The following is a 20,510-nucleotide window of genomic DNA, read 5'->3' as shown; positions in this document are numbered from 1 at the left end:
TCACTATTGATTTGCAAAAATGCTTGTCTTCCTTTGTACGAGGGCTGTATTATTATTTTTTTGTTAATCTTTGGTGAGATTCAACAGCTCGAGTCCTAACCAAGGACCCAGGAACCGTTAAGGTAACGTCGGAGGATATAAGTTGTTCCAAGTAGGGTAGTTTTTTTTTAAAATCAGGATGTTCAAGTCCAATAAATTTAGAATTTCCAATTATTATTATTACCAAATTATTATTAAAACCAAATAGCTGCAAAGAATAGAAATCCTTCCATCCCCCATTATTCAGTCAGAACTGAAGAAGCTTCTTGGTTGGGAAGCAAAACATTTTCAAGGAACACCCCCCCCCCCCCAAGAAAGTCCAGTTGCCTTTTGGAAAAAGCACTTTTGGGACAACCAAGATTTGGATGATTGAGAAACGCCACCATAGACATTTGAGGATGACACCCGTGAAGGACATTTCATTGTTCTATGGGAAGCTCTTAGATCACTGTTTCTTAACCTTGGGAACGTGTGGACTTCAACTCCCAGAATTCCCCTTCTGGCACAAGATCAAACACACAGCTTTGGACATGGAAGGAATTCGAGAGGATATTTGAGTTAGAGAGGGAAGAGAGATTGTTTTGAACAGAATAAACAATATAAACATCAGGTGGAAAAATTTTAATGCGGTGTAATAAAACTCTGATGCTTTATAAATATTCCACCCACTCCAAAGACTTGGAAAACATGACTTTTCAAGGGGGGGGGGAGAAACCCAGAACATGCCAATTCATGCTAAATCGGAAACAAAGCACTCAGTCGGATCTCGCATTCAATTAAAACGTTTGCATCTCATTCGAATGAACCTGCAGGCATGAAACAACGATTGAAAACTGAATGTCTGTTTTGCAACCATTAAAAAAAGGGATAAAGGAGGGAAACTGCACCCCATCTTCTTATATAGCCGAGCTTGGGAGACTCTGGGAACAATCCTTGGGGATTTATTCCAACAATGATTCCATCTGGAATAAGTCAATCGTCTTTCATCCTGAGTGTAGAACGCAGGTTGAGTCGGTTTTAATTGCTTCATTGGCACAAAGTTGGTGGAGAGAGTTTGGATGCCTTCGATCAAGAGTAAAAATCTGGCTATGGGAAAGAACAGGTTCATCCCTGGACAGCTTGTTTGTCCGGAATGGTATAAGATCTCCTGCTCAAGCAGGGGATGGACTAGAAGACCTCCTAGGTCCCTTCCAACTCTGTATTCAATTTTCCAGAGCACCAGAAGGCAGGACAAGAAGCAATGGATGGAAACTCATCAAGGAGAGAAGCAAACTAGAACTAAGGAGGGATTCCCTGACAGTGAGAACAATCAACCAGTGGAACAGTTTGCCACAAGAAGCTGTGGGTGCTCCATCACTGGAGGTTTTTAAGAAGAGAGTGGACAACCATTTGTCTGAAATGTTATGGGGTCTCTTGCTCAAACAGGGGGCTGGACTAGAAGACCTCCAAGGCTCCTTCCAGCTCTATTCTAGTCCGATTCAACCAAGGATTTGATGAAGTCAGTCTTGATGGAAACCAATGGTGATCTCTTATGCCATTCAGCTTAGATTATGATCATTCTATCCACAGCCAACCCACTATTTCTCTCTCTCATTGGCTGTGAATAATGTCCATCTGGCTTCTTTCCATTCCTGCATTAGGTGGCAAGGAAGACAACGGTGCCTCCACCAGAGAATCTTTCTGGATGGATGAAAATCACCTTCCTTCTCCATTTTTAATGAAACCTTGTTTTGATGGTGGAAAGGGGGCATTCGTCACGCTACTAAATTCAAGAGGGCATCACTGCAGATGACACAAATGATGCAAACTGGTGCAAATCGCATTTTTGCACAGTGAAGTCAACAAAGCGATCCCTATGGGATTTCACTCATGGCCTATGCGGCCTGGAAAACCAAATTCTTGGCAATGAAGGCTTCATTGCATTCCTTACACTGTGAGTTGAGTCTGCCTTCTCCAATCTGGTACCCATCCAAAGCGTTATACCACAGCAACCCTCGTTTCCAGCCAGAATGGCTTCTAAGGGCACCAGCCTAGGATGCTTTCTTCCTCTTGACACCTTCTGGAGACACCAGGAGAAGAACAGCACCCAGAACAAATGGAGAGGGCAGATGCTAGGTTGGAGACAGTCAGATGTGGCCCCTATGTCTTTTCTTTTGGATCTTTGGCCTGCCGCACTTTCTATTATTCTACTGTGCCTTTTTCTATTGTGGGAAAATAGGAGGGGGGGGTGTTGTATGGAGTTAGAGGCGACTTACCCATAACAAAATTCTTTCTAGAAAGCCAAGGTCATCCTTTGTCTTTGCACCTCTGCACCTGACCGGAACTGGATGGGTGGAAGCTGCCAGCATGGCAGGGGATGGTTGGACCATGTGATGGACTGTGGGCGTGGGGGCAAGATCATGAACTTTAACCTGGGTGGGAAAAACCCAGGAAGCAAGCTCAGATTTGGGTTTCCCCAGATGTGCTAACATGGCTCTCTTAATAAATTGGAACTTTGAGCAATACTTTGTCTTGGACTCTGATTTACTTTTGGATGCTATTTGGAACCCTGACACCCTATCCTTCTCCACACCACGTAGCTTGCAAGTACAGCAGCCATTCTTGGAGAGCTCAAACTAAACAGAACCTCCATAACCCTCCTTTCCAATGCCACCCAGTTAGCCCAATTCCTAACCGGGTTAACAAAATTACAACACATCTGTTGATTCCCTATCAGGTCTATGGCTTCTTTACTCTTGGAGAAAGTTCCCTGCTTAGGGTCAAGTTTTACTAAAACGCATTCCCAGATTCTTCATTGGTTGCTTCTAAGACCTAGAGACCACCTCTATCCGAAAAGAAGGACCAGGGGAGAGAACCAGGGTCAACCTCCATCCACTCCGGATCTTGGATCAAAGCAGAGTTAGATTGTTTTGTTACAGAAGCCTTACATCCCCGTTTTGCAGAGGGACAACTTCTGCTGGAAGGGTTGCCCCATCCAAGTCCACTTTGAACCCAACAGAGGAAACCAAGAAGAACGTAAATGTTTCTCAGAAGAAGGGACCATCCAAACAGGAGATCCAGCAGCAGGAAAAAAACAACAACAACCATCTGACCCCAGTCTTTGCTCTTGAAATCATCCCATTTCCCCTTAAATCTGCGCTTAGGTACCAACAACGGACCTGGATCTTCCATGTAAGTCAGTGTTCTTCCCCTTCGGACAATGACCTCGGTTTGGGCCCAAGTTCAGCAACGTCTCTAACAAGAACTTGGAAGCCTCCACCAGGTCTTCTTGCCACGTATCTCCCTGCCCATCCATGGTTCCACAATCCTTATGATCACCAATAGATCTTCTTCCAAGTAGACATCGGTTTGGCATATGCCTTGAACGGCCCTTCGCCAGTTCCAGGTCAGAAATAGAGCCATGGCCTCAAGGGTGGGTGAGGTATATCTGGAGATGTTGCTCCATCTTTAAACAGCCCGGCAAGGGGAGTCTGCGAAACTCTGGGCAAGTTCCTCAGCAAGATATTGGAGCGCCACGTTCTCTAGTAATGCCCTGGGCTGCCTCTTCTCCTTGGCCCTCGGGAGGCTGCATCTCTGCCTTCTGGTTCAGCAGGCGTCTTGGGTCTCGTCGTCATCCAGGCTGGAGTCTCTCAAGAGCACCTTCCCCGTGGGGGTCGGAGGAGTGATAATAATATCTGGGACCCTCAGCCTTTTCTCAGCCATGACCGCCACATCGCTGCTGCCGACCCCTGCGCCACTTACGCACATTTTGAAGCCTGAAAGAGAGAGGAAGTGGTGAACATCCAGATTGAGAGAGGAAATAAGTTCCCAAATGAACCAGATGGTCCCCCTTTGCCTTAAAAGCCATCCCAGGATCTATATTTGGTAGCCCATCTCCTAATCTCTCTGCAACTAGATTGAGTCCCCAATTCATCCTTACTCACTGCCTGTTCTGACCTACAATTCCCGAGAGCATGGAGCAAACTCCTGGTCCCAACAAAAAACCCTTTTATTGATTCACTGTGAATTCTGCTCGTTCGCATCCAGCAAAGTCTTTCGAGGGAGGATTTACAGTCACAGACCTTCTCTGGCTTGGAGAGCTGCCAGGCCGATCTCTGCAAAGCGTGGCAAGGAGTCACAAACCAATTAAGTGAACTGATTGCCTCCTGCAAACCCCACTCCCCTTTCGCTCCTCTTTTATTTCCTCTGGGAGGGGCCATTCATCGTCTACCTGTGGCCTTACTCCCGTGTCAACCCCTGATCCTTAGCTGTTCCCTTCATCTGGCAACTCTGCGCATGCGCACTCTGGGAACAGGCTCCAGCTGTTTGTCTGCCTCACTGATGTCTGACTCCGAAGGCAGCTGATAACTGGCATACGGCCCTGGCCCCCACTCTGCCTCCGACACAGAGCCCTCATCAGAGCCTTCTCCAGACTCCAGGACTGGCCCAGGTTCCTCTTCAACCTCTTCACTGTCCGAATCTGCTGCCAGCTCTGCTTGCGGGCCACAACACTTCCCATGCGGTCAAGGTGAGCTTGGAAACCCAAGATCTACCACCTCCTCTTTGCCATTCTTCTTACATGCTGTGACTTCATCAGGACGTAAGGACAATTCCAGAAGATCTTTAACGAGCTGGGGTTGCCCCTGAATATAAATCACACTTTTGCAACGATACCCAGCTGCTTCCAGCCAGGAATGATGGACATCCCACTTCCTTCGCTAGTCACAAAGTCAAACGTGTTGTACGGGTGTCCTCTAGTGGGCATGAAAGGGATGGCCGCCTCTGGACTGACCTCGCCTAAATAGGATTAATCCGGGAGATGTCACGCTTTCCTGAGCCAGAGGAAATATTCCATGGGAAATCAGGGCGATGGAGAGTAGGATGTGGGGAGGGGAAGAGGAAGGCGAAGAGATCTAGCAGGTTCTATCAGCAGTACAAAGGGAGGGGCAGGAGCGTTTGAGTAGATCAACCGTCCGAGAAGAATGGCTGTGGTTGGGATCCTACCAACATTCAAAAAATTTTACTTCCAGTACCAGGGGAAGGATACTGCAAAGCCCCCATTCCCTCCCGATCAGCTGGGACTCAGGAGGCAGAATAGATGGGGGCAGGACCAGTCAGAGGTGGTATTTGCAGCTTCTCCGAGCTACTCAACATTTCCGCTACTGGTTCTCCAGAACTGGTCAGAACCTGCTGAATGCCACCTACCTACCCAGTGAGGACCGTGTGCTTATCTTGCAGTAGCTAACCTCTTAGCAGAGATCTTTCCACAGGCTGAAGGGGTCAACGAATGATTGAATGTTCCTCCTTGATTTTTTAAAAATGGGGCTATGTCTCGGTTGCAAATTTCACAATTTATCTGTGCAAGATCTGAAGAAGGTCCTGGTGTATTTGTGGCTTCACCGGGAGGTAGGAGAAGAAGAAGGAGAAAATGCACATTTTTAAATTTGTTTCTCCTGTACCGATGCCTCATTTTCTTTACCTTATCCCTCTTCATTGACTTTTTTTTTAAGTGAAGCAATTCGTTTAATGACCGCATGACTCATTTACCGTAACAGCTGCAGGGATTCACTTAACAACCTTGTTGTAAAATTGGGTGCAACTCACTCATTCATCACCTTGCTTAGCAGTGGAAATTCTGGGCCTGGTGATGGTCATAAGCAGAGGACTAATTGTAGTTCCTTCACTGCTTTGCCTGATGTTTCTTGCATCTTCTCTGGCTCAACAATATCCTGAAAACCGACCTAAAACTCAACCTCATAAATTGTGTCACCACCAGAACAGAACTAAACCCAGCAGGGTGTCCTGAAACAATGGATGGAAACTAATCAAGGAGAGAAGCAACCTGGAATTAAGGAAAAGCTTCCAACAGTGAGAACAATTAACCAGTGGAACAGCTTGCCACCAGAAGTTGTGGGTGTTCCATCCCTGGAGGTTTTAAATAAAAGACTGGACAGTGACTTGTCTGAGATGATATAGGGCCTCCTGCTTGGACAGGGGGTTGGACTAGAAGACCTCCAAGATCCCTTCCAACTCTGCTATTCTGTTGTGTTGTTAATTAATCAGTGGAACAGCTCTCCTTCAGAAGTTGTGGGTGCTTTTAAAAAAGAGTATGGACAACCACTTGTCTGGAATGGTACCGGGGCTGCTTGAGCAGGGGGTCGGACTAGAAGACCTCCAAGGTCCCCTTCCAGCTCTATTCCGGTTGATTGATTTCCATTTTAAGGCTTTGGCGGTTTAAGGTTGGAGAGTTTGATTCCCCAGGAACACCGAGTGCTCCGTTTGCAAAGTGGGCAGGACAGGAATGAAGCAGGCAGAAAAAGAAAGAGATTAATCTGAAAATGATAACAAATTTGCCTGCTTTTTCTTGGAGGGCATTATTATTATTATTACTTTGAACCAGTGGGCTTAGACTTGGCCACTCACTCCCTGGGCTGTGGTTGTCCCAGAGGGATTTGCACAAGAGAACAGATGCAAGCGTTGCAAAAGTTCCCATTTGAGCGGTGCTTGGAGAGGAGATCCTGCGTCATTCAAGATGTAGTTCGCAGCCTCTCTGCCTTCCCGGCTTGGCCACACGGTGATATTTAAGCAGAACAGGCTCAACAGGCTATTAACAAGAGGACTGTTTGTTTGGAGATCAATACGAGGTCTTTCTCTCCAGCTGGTGGATAAACCTGCATTAAGGGGCCCGAAGCCAAAATCTTTAGTGCCCCCGACGGATAGTAATTTACAAATGGATTTGCAGGCTTCACGAGCCACTTGGTGCATTTTACGCATACAGGGCTGGGCTGGGCTTGGCCCCTGCTATGTTCACGAGGCCGGGCGACTGCTGGAGCCACGTCAGCGAACCTTGTGGTCAGCACTTAATGGCTTTAGGGCTTGGATTGATGATGCAAAGGGAGGGAGGGAGGGAGGGGGCTCAGGCCATTCTCCAAAGCACCTAAAGCAGGGATGAAATCCAGCAGGTTCTGACAGGTTCTGGAGAACTGGTGGTGGAAATTTTGAGTAGTTCGGAGAACCGGCAAATGCCACCTCTGGCTGGCCCCAGAGTGGGGAGGGAAGGGGGATTTTGCAGCATCCTTCCCCCTGCCATGCCCACCAAGCCACACTCACTGCCACGCCACGCCCAGGAAGCCACGCCCACAGAACCGGTAGTGAAAAAATTTGAATTTCACCCCTGACCTAAAGGTAGGACAAGAAGCAATGGGTGGAAACTAATTAAGGAGTGAAGCAACTTAGAATTGAGAGTCCTGACAGTGAGAACAATTAATCAGTGGAACAACTTGCCTCCAGAAGTTGTGAAAGCTCCAACACAAGAGGCTTTGAAGAAGAAATTGGAGTAGCATTTGTTTGAAGTGGTGTAGGGTTTCCTGCCTGAGCAGGGGGTTGGACTAGAAGACCTCCAAGGTCCCTTCCAACTCTGTCATTCTATTCTAAGACCTACCCCACTCCCGCTTCCCAGGCGTTGAAGAGGCTTTAGCTTTGAGGTGGAGCCTTTGAGAGCCCTGTGTGTGTGTGTGTGTGTGTGTGTGTGTGTGTGTATCTTTCCTCAAAAGGAAAATTGAAAGTGCACCACTGGTTTTTCAGGGGTTGGGGGAAAGGGTGGGGAGGGTTAGAATATTCAAATTATTTATGCCTTGAACTGTTAAGAAATAAGTTGCAGACTAGCACTTGGTAGAGCTCAGTCAAGGCATCTGAGCAGATATTCTGATTATGTGACGTCCATAGATCAGAACTGTGCAAAGTAAGTTGGGCTTTGAAGAAGCCAGGTTAGGAAGAGTGTTGACTCTTTTGAATGTTGGTTTTGGAGAAGACTCCTGAGAGGACCCTGGACAGTCAAGAAAACAAAGCAACTGACCATCAAAGAAATGAACTTAACGTTCTCACTCGAGGCTCAAAAGTCCAGGCTCAAATGATCCAACTTCAGACATGTTATGGGAAGAACCAGGTCTCTTGAGAAGAGGCCGATGCTGGGAAAGGTGGAAGGAAAGAGGAGAAGAGGAAGACGAGAAGCAAGGTGGAAGGACTCAGTTTCATGGATAATGATGGTGGAAGATCTAAAGAACCAGACTGGGGACAGACCATGACGGAGAAGATCTATCTACATGGTCATTAAGTGTCAATAAAGACCTGATGACATGCGGTCAATCCATTGATCCTTCATCGTTCCCAGCTCTGTATCTGCTTCTTTGTTTAATTTATGGAACACTTCATGAAAGAACTTTTCCCTAAGCGTAGGGGACTGCCATCCAAAACATAATAATAAGCACCATCAAATCACTACCCTCAAATCAACCGGCTGCACTAAAACAGAAGAAAAAGAACAAATGCAATTCTCCCTTCCCCTAAGACATAATGCCATCCAGGGGTTAAGACTGCGCTGCAGAGATTAAAAGGTTTGCATTTTAAGTAGGAACATAATCTAATGGTCTGCAGGAATAACAAGAGTCAGAAGGAAAGAAGGGAGGGAGGGAGAAAGGATAAATTTTATTTTTTGCACCCTTCCAGACTTGGCTAACTGACTGGTTAAAATTTGAGAGAGGAGAGGGGAAAGAGAAGAAAGAAAGGAAGGAAGGAAGTGAAGAAGAAAGAAAGAGAAGAAAGAAAGAATGATGGAAGGAAGGGATGGAAGGAAGGAAAAAGAAAGAAAAAAGGAGGAAACTAACTAACTTCAGTGTGGCATTGAAAAGCCACCACGTTGGTTAGATGAGTTTATTTTTCTTCCAACAGTGAAACATGGTTGGTATCAACTTGCAGAAGAAATGAGTCAGCAGCAGCATCTGCAGGATGCGGTCAAAAAGTCAAGCTGGTCCCTGGGATGGAAACAAGGGAAGGTCCACCTGTTGTGCAGGTGCACCAGGCAAGGTCAGACAAGCTCTGCCATCTGCTGAGGCTAAAAGTCAAATCTATTTCCTGCGGGCTAAGCTTAATTCCTGGCCACTTCACGAAGCTGCCCATGTGTTTTCTTTGCCCAAGGGCTTCGGGACAGCCGGTAGCCCTGGCTTCTCCACAAGGCAAATCGGAACCTAGTTAGTTTCTATACTCAGAGAATCTTAGCCAGGGGATTCTGAGGTTTCATTGGCTGGATGGGCAGAGCCATCTTGGCTGCCAGTACCAAGTCTTCAAAAGCAAACTTTGGGAAAAGAAAAAGGGCTCGGGATGGACTTTCCTGGGGCAACGCATGGAATATGCAGGGCAGGGAGCATTTGCAGAAGGCAGAAGTTCCCCAGGGATGCATAGCCTAATGGATGCACCTGTTGGCCCTCTTCCTGTCCCAGAGCAGTTCCTTCTGGAGAAGAGAAGGGCAGCTTTGAATCCTGACTGTCACCTCAAGGGGGGCAGAAATTTTCTATGGTACACAGACCAGTCCGTGGCTGCAGCCTGGCTCTCTGGGGTTGGGGGGGGGGGAGCCAGCCCCCCCCCCGCAAGAAGATCTCCCCAGGAAGGGGAATCAGCAGGCGCCGGGCCTTTAACTCTGCATGAAAGCTGACAGCACCTGCTGGCACCGGGGCTGCGCAGCAGTGGAAAGCTAATGGGGAATGCAATATTTAGCATTTGTCCCAATTACCCAGCGAGAGAGCAGAGCACATCGAAGAGGAGGGAGGAGGGAGGAGGGGAGGAAGGACTTTAGTATGAATGGGGCTTCAAGAAGAAGAAAAGGAGGGGGCGGAGGAAGGACTGGAGGAGAAAAAAGAGCTGAGAAGAGGAGAAGAGGGGGAAGGAGGAGGAGTGGTAGATGAGAGAAGGAGAAGGAGAAAGAGGAGAAGGGGAATAGATGAAGGAGAAGAAATGAGAAGAGAGAGGAGGAGGAATGATTAAAGCCAACACAGTTCTAGGCTGCATCAACAGAGGGAGAGAATCAAGATCACGTGAAGGGTTAATACCACTTTATAAGCCACACTTGGAATATACTGCATCTAGTTTTGGTTGCCACGATGTAGAAAAGATGTGGAGACTCTGGAAAGAGTGCAGAGAAGAGCAACAAAGAGGATTAGGGGACTGGAGACTAAAGCATATGAAGAACGGTTGCAGGAACTGGGTATGTTTAGCTTAAGAGAAAGAAGGACCAGGGGAGACATGATAGCAGTCTTCCAATATCTCAGGGGTTGCCACAAAGAAGAGGGAGTCAAACTATTCTCCAAGGCACCTGAGGGTAGAACAAGAAGCAATGGGTGGAAACTAATCAAGGAGAGAAGCAACTTAGAACTAAAGAAAGTTCCTGACAGTGAGGACAATGAATCAGTGGAACAGAAGTTGTCTCCAGAAGTTGTAAATGCTCCAACACTGGAAATTTTAAAGAAGAGATTGGATAACAATTTGTCTGAAGCGGTATAGGGTTTTCTGCCTAGGCAGGGGGTTGGACTAGAAGACCTCCAAGGTCCCTTCCAACTCTGTTACTCTATTCTATTCTCAAGAAAAGGAGAAGGAAGAGAAAGAGAAAGGAGGAGGAAGAGAGGAAGGAGAAGAAGGGAAAGGAGAAGAAAGAGAGAAAATAAATGGTGCTTCCAAAAGAAGAGCCGGAGGAAGAAGCAGCAGGACCAATGGAAGAGGAGGATCCATCCCTCCTCTGCCTCTACCACACACACTCTTGGGTCTCCCTCCATCCATACCAGCTGCCTTCTTCTGCCAACTCACTCTTCTTGCTGGCTCTGGACCATCTCAGGCGGATGGGAGAGGCTCCCTTTCAGAGGCCTGGTCACTGCACATGCTGGGGGGAGGCGAGGCAGGGGTGGGGAGGATATGTTCCCATTACATTACTTATAAATAAGTCTGGAGTGGGGGGGGGGAGGGGGGTGTTGGCCTCTGCATTGCCTTCCCCACTTCACGCAAAGAGCCATCCCTCCCTCCCTCCCTCCCTCCCTCCCTCTTTGCTGGGCTGGCTTTTAAAGTCACACCAGATCATTTTAATTGTTCTTAATGGCCTTGGTTTCAGTGCAGCTTGCAAACGGCCCTCAGCGTAGAGAGAAACATAGCTCAAAACCGACCTGCCTCTTCAGGTCACATTTCAACTCTTATTTTGTTGAAACCTTTCTCCAACCTTCTCCAACCAAGAGTTTTTTTTCCCTTCCTTCCTTCCTTCCTTCCTTCCTTCCTTCCTTCCTTCCTTCCTTCCTTCCTTCCTTCCTTCCTTCCTTCCTATCTATAAAAAAAAGGCGGGCTGGGAGAGAATGTCAGGACCTTTAAAAAAATGCTGTAGGGTTTTTTGTTAATTATACCAGATTAACCTACGGCTTCGACCTTCTCTGTCTCTATCTAGGAACATGCTAGCTGGAGAATTGGGTGTTGGGTCTCGGTGTGTAATGTAACGGGGGAATTTAGCCTCTTCAGGCTGCCAAAGGAAGCAGCCCATTGGGCGCTGAGGCATCCACAGAGATCCCTCTGACCAAGATTATCTAAACTGGGGTGGGTGAGTAACTTCTTAAGATTATTTGCAGGTCCTCTTGGATTTCCTTCTCTCCTATCGGGGAATGCAACTCTTATTCCTCGCAGATAAAGGCGAATACATTTTGCCCTGGCGTAATATTGAAGGAGCCAATCGGAGTCTGTCACGGGGACCAAAGGTTTATCCTTCCAAGCTTTCAGGTTTATGCTGGATAACTTCTCTCTCCTCCATTCAATTCCACAGCTACTACGATTGTTGGCTGAGCAGGGACAAAAATAGCCAGGGAAATGATTGAGGCCTGGGAAACGGGGCGCTTGTCAGTCAACAGGAGTGTTGATTTTACCTGCAGTTGATCAGATACTTAGGCTCCCGAACAGCAGCAACAAGGAAACAACAATCAGTGACTTAATAACTAGCCATCAACATCCTAATCAGCATACAACCAGGTAAAAATACAACACATAGAATTCCCTGTGCATATATTCTGGAGAGAGAGAAGTTCTCCGATGATGGGCTCCAGCCCGAACCTGAAAGCTTGGAAAAATAAATCTTTGGTCCTGATGACGGAGTCAGATTAAATCCTTTCCTTTCCCCTTTCCTTCTTTCCTTCCCTTCTTTTCTCCCCCTTTTCCTTATCCTTTCCTTTGGTTTGGCATCCACAGGTGCTGCAGGACACTTTGCCATGCCGACTCCCAAGACTTCCTGCCAAGTCTGATTTTAAGTAGGCAAGGAGGAGGGAGATGTAGCCAGGGTGTGTGTGTGTGTGTGTTTGCGGATGTCGTGGGTGGCTTTTGGCTCGGTTTAAGGCAGCCATAAAACCTCCTTGCTTAGAAAGCCAAGCTGGAATGAATGGTGCCCAATTTTTCCGGAAGGAAGCCTGCCAATCCAGCCAGGGGCCACTTTGAGTCTTCCATTAACCATGCGTTTCACTTCACTGCTGAGAAGGCACATTTTAGAAAGCGGCTTTGCCATTTCTGCTGCACAAATGTCCGGGTAACACACAACCTTCCAAACTAGTTTGCAACACCCAGAGATTGTCGATCCTCTCCTTGGTTCTGGGAGAAAGTCATTAAAACAACAACAACACACAATTTCCTCCGGATGGATTGAAGGCGCGTAAATGCAGACATAAATAAATCCGTCCAAACTAAACAACTCTGCAGCCAAAGGAAACAAGGCTAAATAGAGGAGGAAAGCAACTGAAAACCCAAAACAAAATAATGACTGCTTTGCAGAACACAACTGCCACCCTCACCCTCTGGCCACCAAATAATGAATGTTTAGACTTCAGGTCAGCCTAGCTCAAATAAAGGCACTCTGCATATGTTTAGAAAAGAGCCTGTAGGGTCTTAGAAACTGCCTGAAACTTTAAGAGGCCAGGTAATGTATTTTTGAGAACTTTCTCTAATCTCTAACTAGTTAGTTAACGTCTGGAAATGTTTCCTTCCTTTCTGTCTGTCTGTCTGTCTTAGCTTCCTTCCTTCCTTTCTCCCTCCCTCCTTCCCCCTCCTCTCCTTCCTTTCTCCCTCCCTCCCCCTCTACTCTCCTTCCTTCCTTCCTTCCTCCCTCCCTCTCCCCTCTCCCCTCCCTCCTTCCTTCCTTTCTCCCTCCCCTTCCTCTCCTCTCCTTTTCCTTCCTTCCTCCCTTCCTTCCTTCTTTCTTTCTTCAGGGCATTGAAATCTACCCATCTTAAAGTTACCAAACTTTAAGTTGAAAGACCCTGTTTCAACCACTGTCCCCCTATCCAAACCCAAGCCAACATACTCGAGCGAACCCCTTTGAACCGTAACATCTCCTCAATAAATATCCAGCTCCCTTCTTGCTTTGGAGTGCCCTCTTTGGCACCCGAAGGCTTGAGCCTCCCTACCCTCTGCGTGGAAACCGCCCCCCACAAATCACCGTGTATTTCTTGCTGGGAAAAGCTGCAGCTGAATGAGAAGCAGCGATTTAAGTGCTCTTTTGGCTGCTAATTCTCCTTCCAGCTTCCTGGCCCAAGCGCTCCAAGACCATCGCACGCCATTATCGTCCATCGTTGGCACATCCATTCCTCCCTCTCAGAATCTTTTCCCTTCCCAGCGGAGTGGCGTCTCACTCTTACCTTTCAGGCAGGAGATGTTAAGGCCCATGGTTTCATCCTTTTAACCAGGGGAGCAAGTCAGAGGCCGAAAGATCCACCGCTGCGGCTTAGCTTCATGAAGACTGGGGGGGAAAAGGAGATTTGGGGACAGTTGTTGAAGTTTGCAAACAAAGGCAACTTTACAGTACAGCTTTCAAAACAACTCAAGGCACTGGGCAGACTCCGCTGTCTTGAGAAAGAACAACACAAAAACAAACCCTCCCTCAAACATTTGGAGGCCAGCTCTTCTTTTGTTGAAACCTTTCTCCAACCTTCTCTAACCAAGAGTTTTTCTTTCTTTCTTTCCTTCCTTCCTTCCTTCCTTCCTTCCTTCCTTCCTTCCTTCCTTCCTTCCTTCCTTCCTTCCTTCCTTCCTTCTCTCAAACCTCTCCTCTCTCACATTCATCTGGTGAAAGTTTTATAGAAAAGAGGCAGGCTGGGAGAGAATGCCAGGACCTTTAAAAAATGCTGTAGGGTGTTTTGTTAATTATACCAGATTAGACCTATGGGTTAGACCTTCTCTGTCTCTATCTAGGAACATGCTAGCTGGAGAATTGGGTGTTGGGTCTCGGTGTGTAATGTAACACAGGAATTTTCCATTTCTTTTTAAGGCAAAAGCCCTTGTTGGTATCACCTCATCTGGAGGCAAAGGTCTTGGGATCTTTGGGTGGCCTCCCTGGGTGTCAATGAAGCACCTGCAGCTTCCCACGGAAGCCATCCAGCTGTTGAAGAACCTGTGTATTAAGTGTCGGGTGGAATCCACTGAGGCAGGGGCCACATTCAGACAGAGCTGTCAATTGTTGCTCCACCACCAAGCTGTCAGCTTATCTCTTTAACAGAACTTTAACAGTATAACAGAGTTGGAAGGGACCTTGGAGGTCTTCTAGTCCAACCCCCTGCTCAGACAGGACGCCCTCTGACATTTCAGACAAATGGATATCCAACATCTTCTTAAATACTTACAGTGTTGGGGCATTCACAACTTCTGGAGGCAAGGAGTTCCACTGATTCATTGTTCTCACCTTTAGGAAATTTCTCCTCAGTTCCAAGTTGCTTCTCTCCTTGATTAGTTTCCACCCATTGCTTCTTGTTCTACCCTCAGGTGCCTTGGAGAATAGCTTGACTCCCTCTTCTTTGTGGCAACCCCTGAGATATTGGAAGACTGCTATCATGTCTCCCCTGGTCCTTCTTTCTCTTAAGCTAAACATACCCAGTTCCTGCAACCGTTCTTCACATGTTTTAGCCTCCAGTCCCCTAATCCTGGTTAATTGTTCTAATCTAACTTGGTTAGTGCAAGGTTTATTCGTTGCTGCGGGCACAAGAAAAACCCAGCAGAAAGTGTTTCCCTGACTGTCACATTCCTGGGATGGGGAAACAAGTGGCCCTGATCAATGCAGAAAAGAGGGCGATTTAATCAGGCTTCAATTTAATCATTAACTTCTGACCAGCTCCTAAAACCCAGCAAGGCTACCACCGCCAGCTGCTATAAAAAGCCAATCCCCAGGCGTGACATGACTCGGAGATTCCATCGGCCGTCGGTTGGGATCCTTGGGAAGGAATCTAGCTCTTCAATGCCTCGCTAGTCTCAGTTGGAAGATTCCAAGATATGCCAGCCATTCAGCAGGAGGAGATTTAGGAGGGGAATGGAACAACGTTTATTTGCGGGGCAGAAAGTCAGGCACCATGCCAGAAATGTCAAGGAGCCCAAAATAGCTCCAGGGACAGTTCTGCAGATGTTTAAGAGGCCCCAATTTTGCATCAAATAGATCAATTCACCGAGGGTGTTCTCTCAGGCTGTTTGAGATTTCAGAAGAGGGGAGGGGGGGAGAAAATTCAACAAGAAGAGCCTTGCCAGATGTTTAAAAGTTCAAAACATCCTTAAAAATCCATCTCATCATGGGCACCTTTTTTTTTAACTATTACCATCTGGCAGACGGTACAGGACAATAAAAACAAGGACAAATAGGCTGAAAAAACAGCTTCTATCCCAGGGCAGTAACCATATTGAAGTCTACTGTAGCGTGCAATATTTAATGCAATATCAGGGGTTTTCACTTTAATTGTATAGAAGGAGAAGGCTGTGTGTTTGTGTTTTATTTTTATAGTTATAATGTCCACTGAAGATGGCCTTTAATTTTGTTGTATGAGGTGCAATGACAATAAAGTCAACTAAACTAAACTAAATTGGCTGTGTCCCTGTTAAACCAGGACAGTGGAATATCTGGTTTGAAGGCTCCATGCAGGATCCTTTCTGGAATCTCCACTTTTTCAAGCTCTCAAATTTAGGGTGGGTTTTTTTTTGGCACTGGGGGGCTTGAAAAGGAGTTCAGGGGCAAAATGACTCCCACATTTTTTACAGGCATAAAACATCACTTTTTCCAAAGTTAAAAACCCCTGAAGCTCCTCTCAAATTGGACTTTGTCCTCATCTAATCTGGAAATATAACATTGTCATTGTCCCCACCCCAATGTCCCACGGACTCTGGAGTACCTGTGAGCCGGTAGAAATGGTGTCTCCTTGAGTTAGGTGCAACAAGGACCTTTTGGGGAGGGGGGGGGACCTGTGCAGTTTAACTCCACATCTCTAGATTCTGAATTGCTTCATTTTTAAAAAAAAATAATTCAACTTTTGCACCTAGGGGAAAAATGCTACTACAAGACAGGATTAAAAAAAGACCATCTTGGCTTGCTGGCGTAAAATTTGTTTTCATCCCTTCACGAGAATTGAACAAACGTGAATGCTCAGGTTTGAAAAGGCGTTTCAACAGTTGGATGACAAGAGAAGTTCCCTCCCTCCCAAAGGATTGGATGGTCCCACTTCTTCACACAATGTTTGCCTGAAACAGAATCTGGGTATTATTTATAGCGGGCACGTTGGCTCTGCCAAGGAGAGTGGAAGAAATTGCAAATGGAAAGTGCAAACTGTCAAGTGTACAGGACCCACCAAAAATACGGAACCAGATGTTGCTGAACCTCCCAATGGTCCCCACCAGCCTGGCAGGCGATGAATTTCAGCAACAGCTGGGAAGTTTCATGTTTCTTTCTCCTGATAAAGACCAGGCCAATGATCTGGGGACAAACCGCTTGTTTGCAGCTGAGAATCACAGGGCATCGTGTATTAACAGTACCAAGAGAAGAGAATATTTGTAGCTTGAAGTTGAATGGAGGGGTCCATGGTGGTCTCTGAGCTTGATTGTTTTCTTGCAGACACTTTATTATCCAAACTAGGTAATGTCATCAGTGCTAGAAAACAGTGGAATTTGCAGAGGAGGAGGAGGAGGAGGACTGTGGAGTCCTTGGTGCTCTCTGAGCTTGGCAGTTTTCTTGCAGACTTTTCATGACCCAACTAGTGAACGTCTAGCTAGCACCAGAATTGGGTGGCTACTGGTTTGCCCTGGTTCAGGAGAACAGGTAGTGGAAATTGGGACTGGGTCACCGAACCGGTAGGGACAGCAGGCTGGCCCCACCCCCGAACCAGTTCACTGGTCATCGCTGCCATTTTTCATGTTCTGCGCATACGAAGAAAACTGGCAGCAACCCACCCCTGGCTAGCCCTAAGGACTTCCGGGAAAGAGAAACCCAGATGAACATGGATTAACACCAGACAAACAATTAAACAGAAAACAATGCCCTAATCAAGGAACTACCAAGAAAAAAACCACATTCCCATGAATACTGACAGAGCAAGCCACTTGCATATAAACAGGGAGACAAGCCCCCCACTCCCTTGCAGCACCGAGGATGTTACTAAATTGGGTAATGAAGCAAAAAAACAAACTCAGAGAGCACCAAGCCACTCCACAGTATCACTAGCATTGATGTTGGGGTTCCTTGTTCAAAGACGTTTGTTTTTAGACACTGTTAGAATACAGGGTTCACCAACTTGCAAGAAAGCTGGTGAATTTTTCACTGGCTTAACTTCGCAAGCATTTCAGCTTCTAGCACAACTACTGTAAGTTGTGACAAAGCTACAGAGTCAAAGATTGTGCTTCCAAAGTAGCCACTACCAGTGACTGGATTCATCCCAGGTACCAAACCACCTTTTTTGTGGCTGAAAATGTTATTTTAACTGGAGTCTGTAACCCATGATTTACGGCTCGGTATGTTATATGATCCTACTCATCTGTGGTTTATTCCACAATCCCCAGTTGAACAAAACGTGGTTTATTTTAGGAGAACAAGGCCGATGTTTAAATGTCTAGAGGATGCCAAGGAGTGTCTAACTACAATGGGGAAAATCTCACGGAATTTTAGGAAGATAGCCGAGGGCACCGTTCCACAAGGAGAAATTGGATTCGTATTTGGTGCTCAATTGTGAGCAGAGAGAAAATTGGGCTCATTCTCCCAGCTGAGCAGAAGAGAGAGAAAAATGGATATTAATATATCCAGAGGACATCACAATCTTTGCATGATCTGACTCTTTAACAGCTCCCCCCCCCCCCCGATTATTAAGTTCCAGAGATGTTCTTCCCATCCTTTTGCAGGGATTTAGGATAAGTGTCGTCCTAGTTCAAGGGGTCCAATTCTGGCAACTTTAACACCTGTGGACTTCCCAGAATACCCCAGCCAAGATGGCTAACCAGGGAATGCTGGGAGTTGAAGTCCACACATCTGGGTTTCCCACTCATTCTAGGAGCTGAAATCCACAAACCTTAAAAGTTGACAAGGTTGGATGGACGCCCTGTTGTTATCCAACTTGGTCCAGCTCACCAAGGCTGCCTGTTAGCCAACTCCCTCCCCTTTCACAGACCACAAGAGGAAGGAAACTACCGTATGAGAGAAGATTTCTAAAGAAAGCAGAACTGGAGGCGTCTACCTGGCTGATCACACCCTTCCTGGATCGAAATCCATCATCACTCAGGTGGAAACAACTTTCACCTACTCCCCACGCGAGACAGTAAATCGTTACTTGGCGATGCCCAGCAAACCTTGGGAAACCAATGCACATCAAATCGCTGCATAGAGAGTCGTCGGAGACCACAACCGGGGATGGCCCGCAGCCCTCCGGAGACTGCTGAACTACTACAATCTCCAGCATCCCCAGCCCCACGGAGCCCGGGTCACAAAGGCGAGGCCCCCGGGTCCAACCCCCTTGGAAAGAGGCAGAGGAAGGAAACACCCCCCCTGCCCCGGGTCCTTCTCTTGCCAAACCAGGGGGAAACTTCTGAAAAGTTAGGGAGGCGCGGCTGCCTGCGCCCCCCCCCTCGCCCACTCTTCGCGGGGAAACGTTCCCCCTGCGATTCGGTTGAAGGCGGCGCAACAGCTGGAGAGTGCCGGAAAGGAAGTGCCTAAACCGGTGCCAACTTTTGTGCCTCGCCCAGATGTTCGGGTCCTCCGCCCTCACCTCCGCTCGGATGTCGGGGCGGTGGTGGTCTCGGTTTGGGGGGCTTGCAACCCCCCAAGGATTTGGCAGGGCACGGGTGGGCCCTCACGGTGCTCTATAAGCCTCCTGCCCCACTTTGAGCCAGCCCTGCTTAGGGCCCCCCCGGTTTGGTCCATCCCGTTCCCCTCCCTCCCACTCGATCTCCGCAATTCGCAGGCGGCAGCTGGGCCGGGGAGCAGCTCAGCCAGCCGGGGAAGGCGGAGAGGGGCGCGCGGGGCAGGGAGAAGTGGAGAGGGGGACGATCCATGCAGCATGCACCACGCCCCCCTCCCCTCCGGCCCGATGCAGCGCAGGCGAAGGGAGCCCCGGCGACCCCTTCCTCTGCCCCCCACCCTCCCCAAGGTAGGTCCGGGCCGGACAGAGGCAAGCCACTCACCCGCTCGCGCGAACTCCAGCCGCTGGCATCCCCGCACGCCCAGCGCAGCAGTAGCCCGGGAGGCAGGGCCAGGGCGATTTGCATACGCACGATCAAGGGGGAGGGGGTGGGCCATCTCCGTGGACAGGCGTGCCCAGTTCCCCCCTCCCCCCTCGTGGGCCGCAGGAGAGCCGTGGGAGGGTCGGGCGCGCTGCTGCTGCATCTCGTTTCTGGTTTGGGGCTGCGGCTGGGGTAGGGGGGGAGCTGAGGCGAATTAGGTGGGTGGGTGGGGAATCCTGCACCCTGGGGGGATGGGGAAGGAAGCCAGGGGTCTGGAGGAGGAGGAGGGGGAGAGTCAGAAAGCCTGGGCGGGGGGAGCGCTGCAGATTTCCCTGCTGCAACCAGAAGCGTTTTCCACCCGCAGATGGATGCTGTAATCAAGGGAGACCTTCAAAGGGAGACCCTCTTCCCGGGCAGAGTGACGGGAATTGGGGGGGAGGCGGCAGACCACCCCTGTCCTCTGCACGTGCGCCGCTTCCCTCCTCGCCGCTCCGCGCTTAATCCCTTCGCCTCCATCCCTTTCCCCTCCCTGGCGCATCGCAGGGGCGCGTCCTTAAGGAAGCCCCCCTGGGTGAACCCTCTTTGGGTGGCTGGGTGGCTTCGGGCAAAGAGCCAGAAGCTGCGAGGGACCGGCGCTTTCCGATAATGGGGGAACGAAAACGGTACTCCTAGGGCTGGTGCAAGCTCCTTATGCGCTGGCTGCGATTCTCCCACAATTTGGGGTCGCAGGAGCCCTACCACCCCCCCAGGATTAGAGAGAGAGCGGGAGGGGTGGGGAGAACTTTCCCGAAGCTATGAAAGATGAACAAAGACCCCCCCCCCAGCAGATATACGCCAGGAGCCTGCAGGAGACCTGCCCTCTAAGGCTGCATCTTGGTGGCATGCCAGGCTTGGGCAGCTGTCTGCAGGAGCGGGAGCTCTCCAGCCTTGGCCCCTTTAAGACTTGTGGATTCCAACTCCCAGAATCCCCCAGGCAGGCAATGATAGGTGCCCAAGAGGTCAATGAGTTGACTTCAACTCAAAAGGAAATCTTTTCCCATCCCCCACCCAGGCCAGGGTGAAGGAGCAGAAAGGTGAAGAATAAAAGCTGCTATCAAAAGCTCCCTGATATGTTCCAGAGCCACCAATGGCTGGTCTTCTACATCACGTGGCTGTTTGTTCAGCCAGGATCTGTGCAATCAGCCACAACCTGATATGCC

At 48.4% G+C, this 20,510-nt stretch overlaps 1 long non-coding RNA gene across 1 annotated transcript; it reads right to left on the bottom strand.

Moving 5' to 3' along the window:
• Positions 1-645: 645 nt before the first annotated feature.
• Positions 646-19,395, bottom strand: LOC309397468. Its single transcript, XR_014176264.1, has 4 exons — positions 19,273-19,395; positions 13,497-13,597; positions 3,556-3,794; positions 646-3,509 (listed from the first exon to the last, which is right to left on the bottom strand). It is a non-coding gene; the product is annotated as an uncharacterized lncRNA (long non-coding RNA).
• Between the last annotated feature and the right edge of the window lie 1,115 nt (positions 19,396-20,510).

This window comes from Natrix helvetica, assembly GCF_964273705.1.
Source record: "Natrix helvetica genome assembly, chromosome: 10".
NCBI lineage: Eukaryota > Metazoa > Chordata > Lepidosauria > Squamata > Natricidae > Natrix > Natrix helvetica.
The sequence above is the reverse complement of the archived record's forward strand: the minus strand, read 5'-3'. Positions and strand labels throughout refer to the sequence as shown.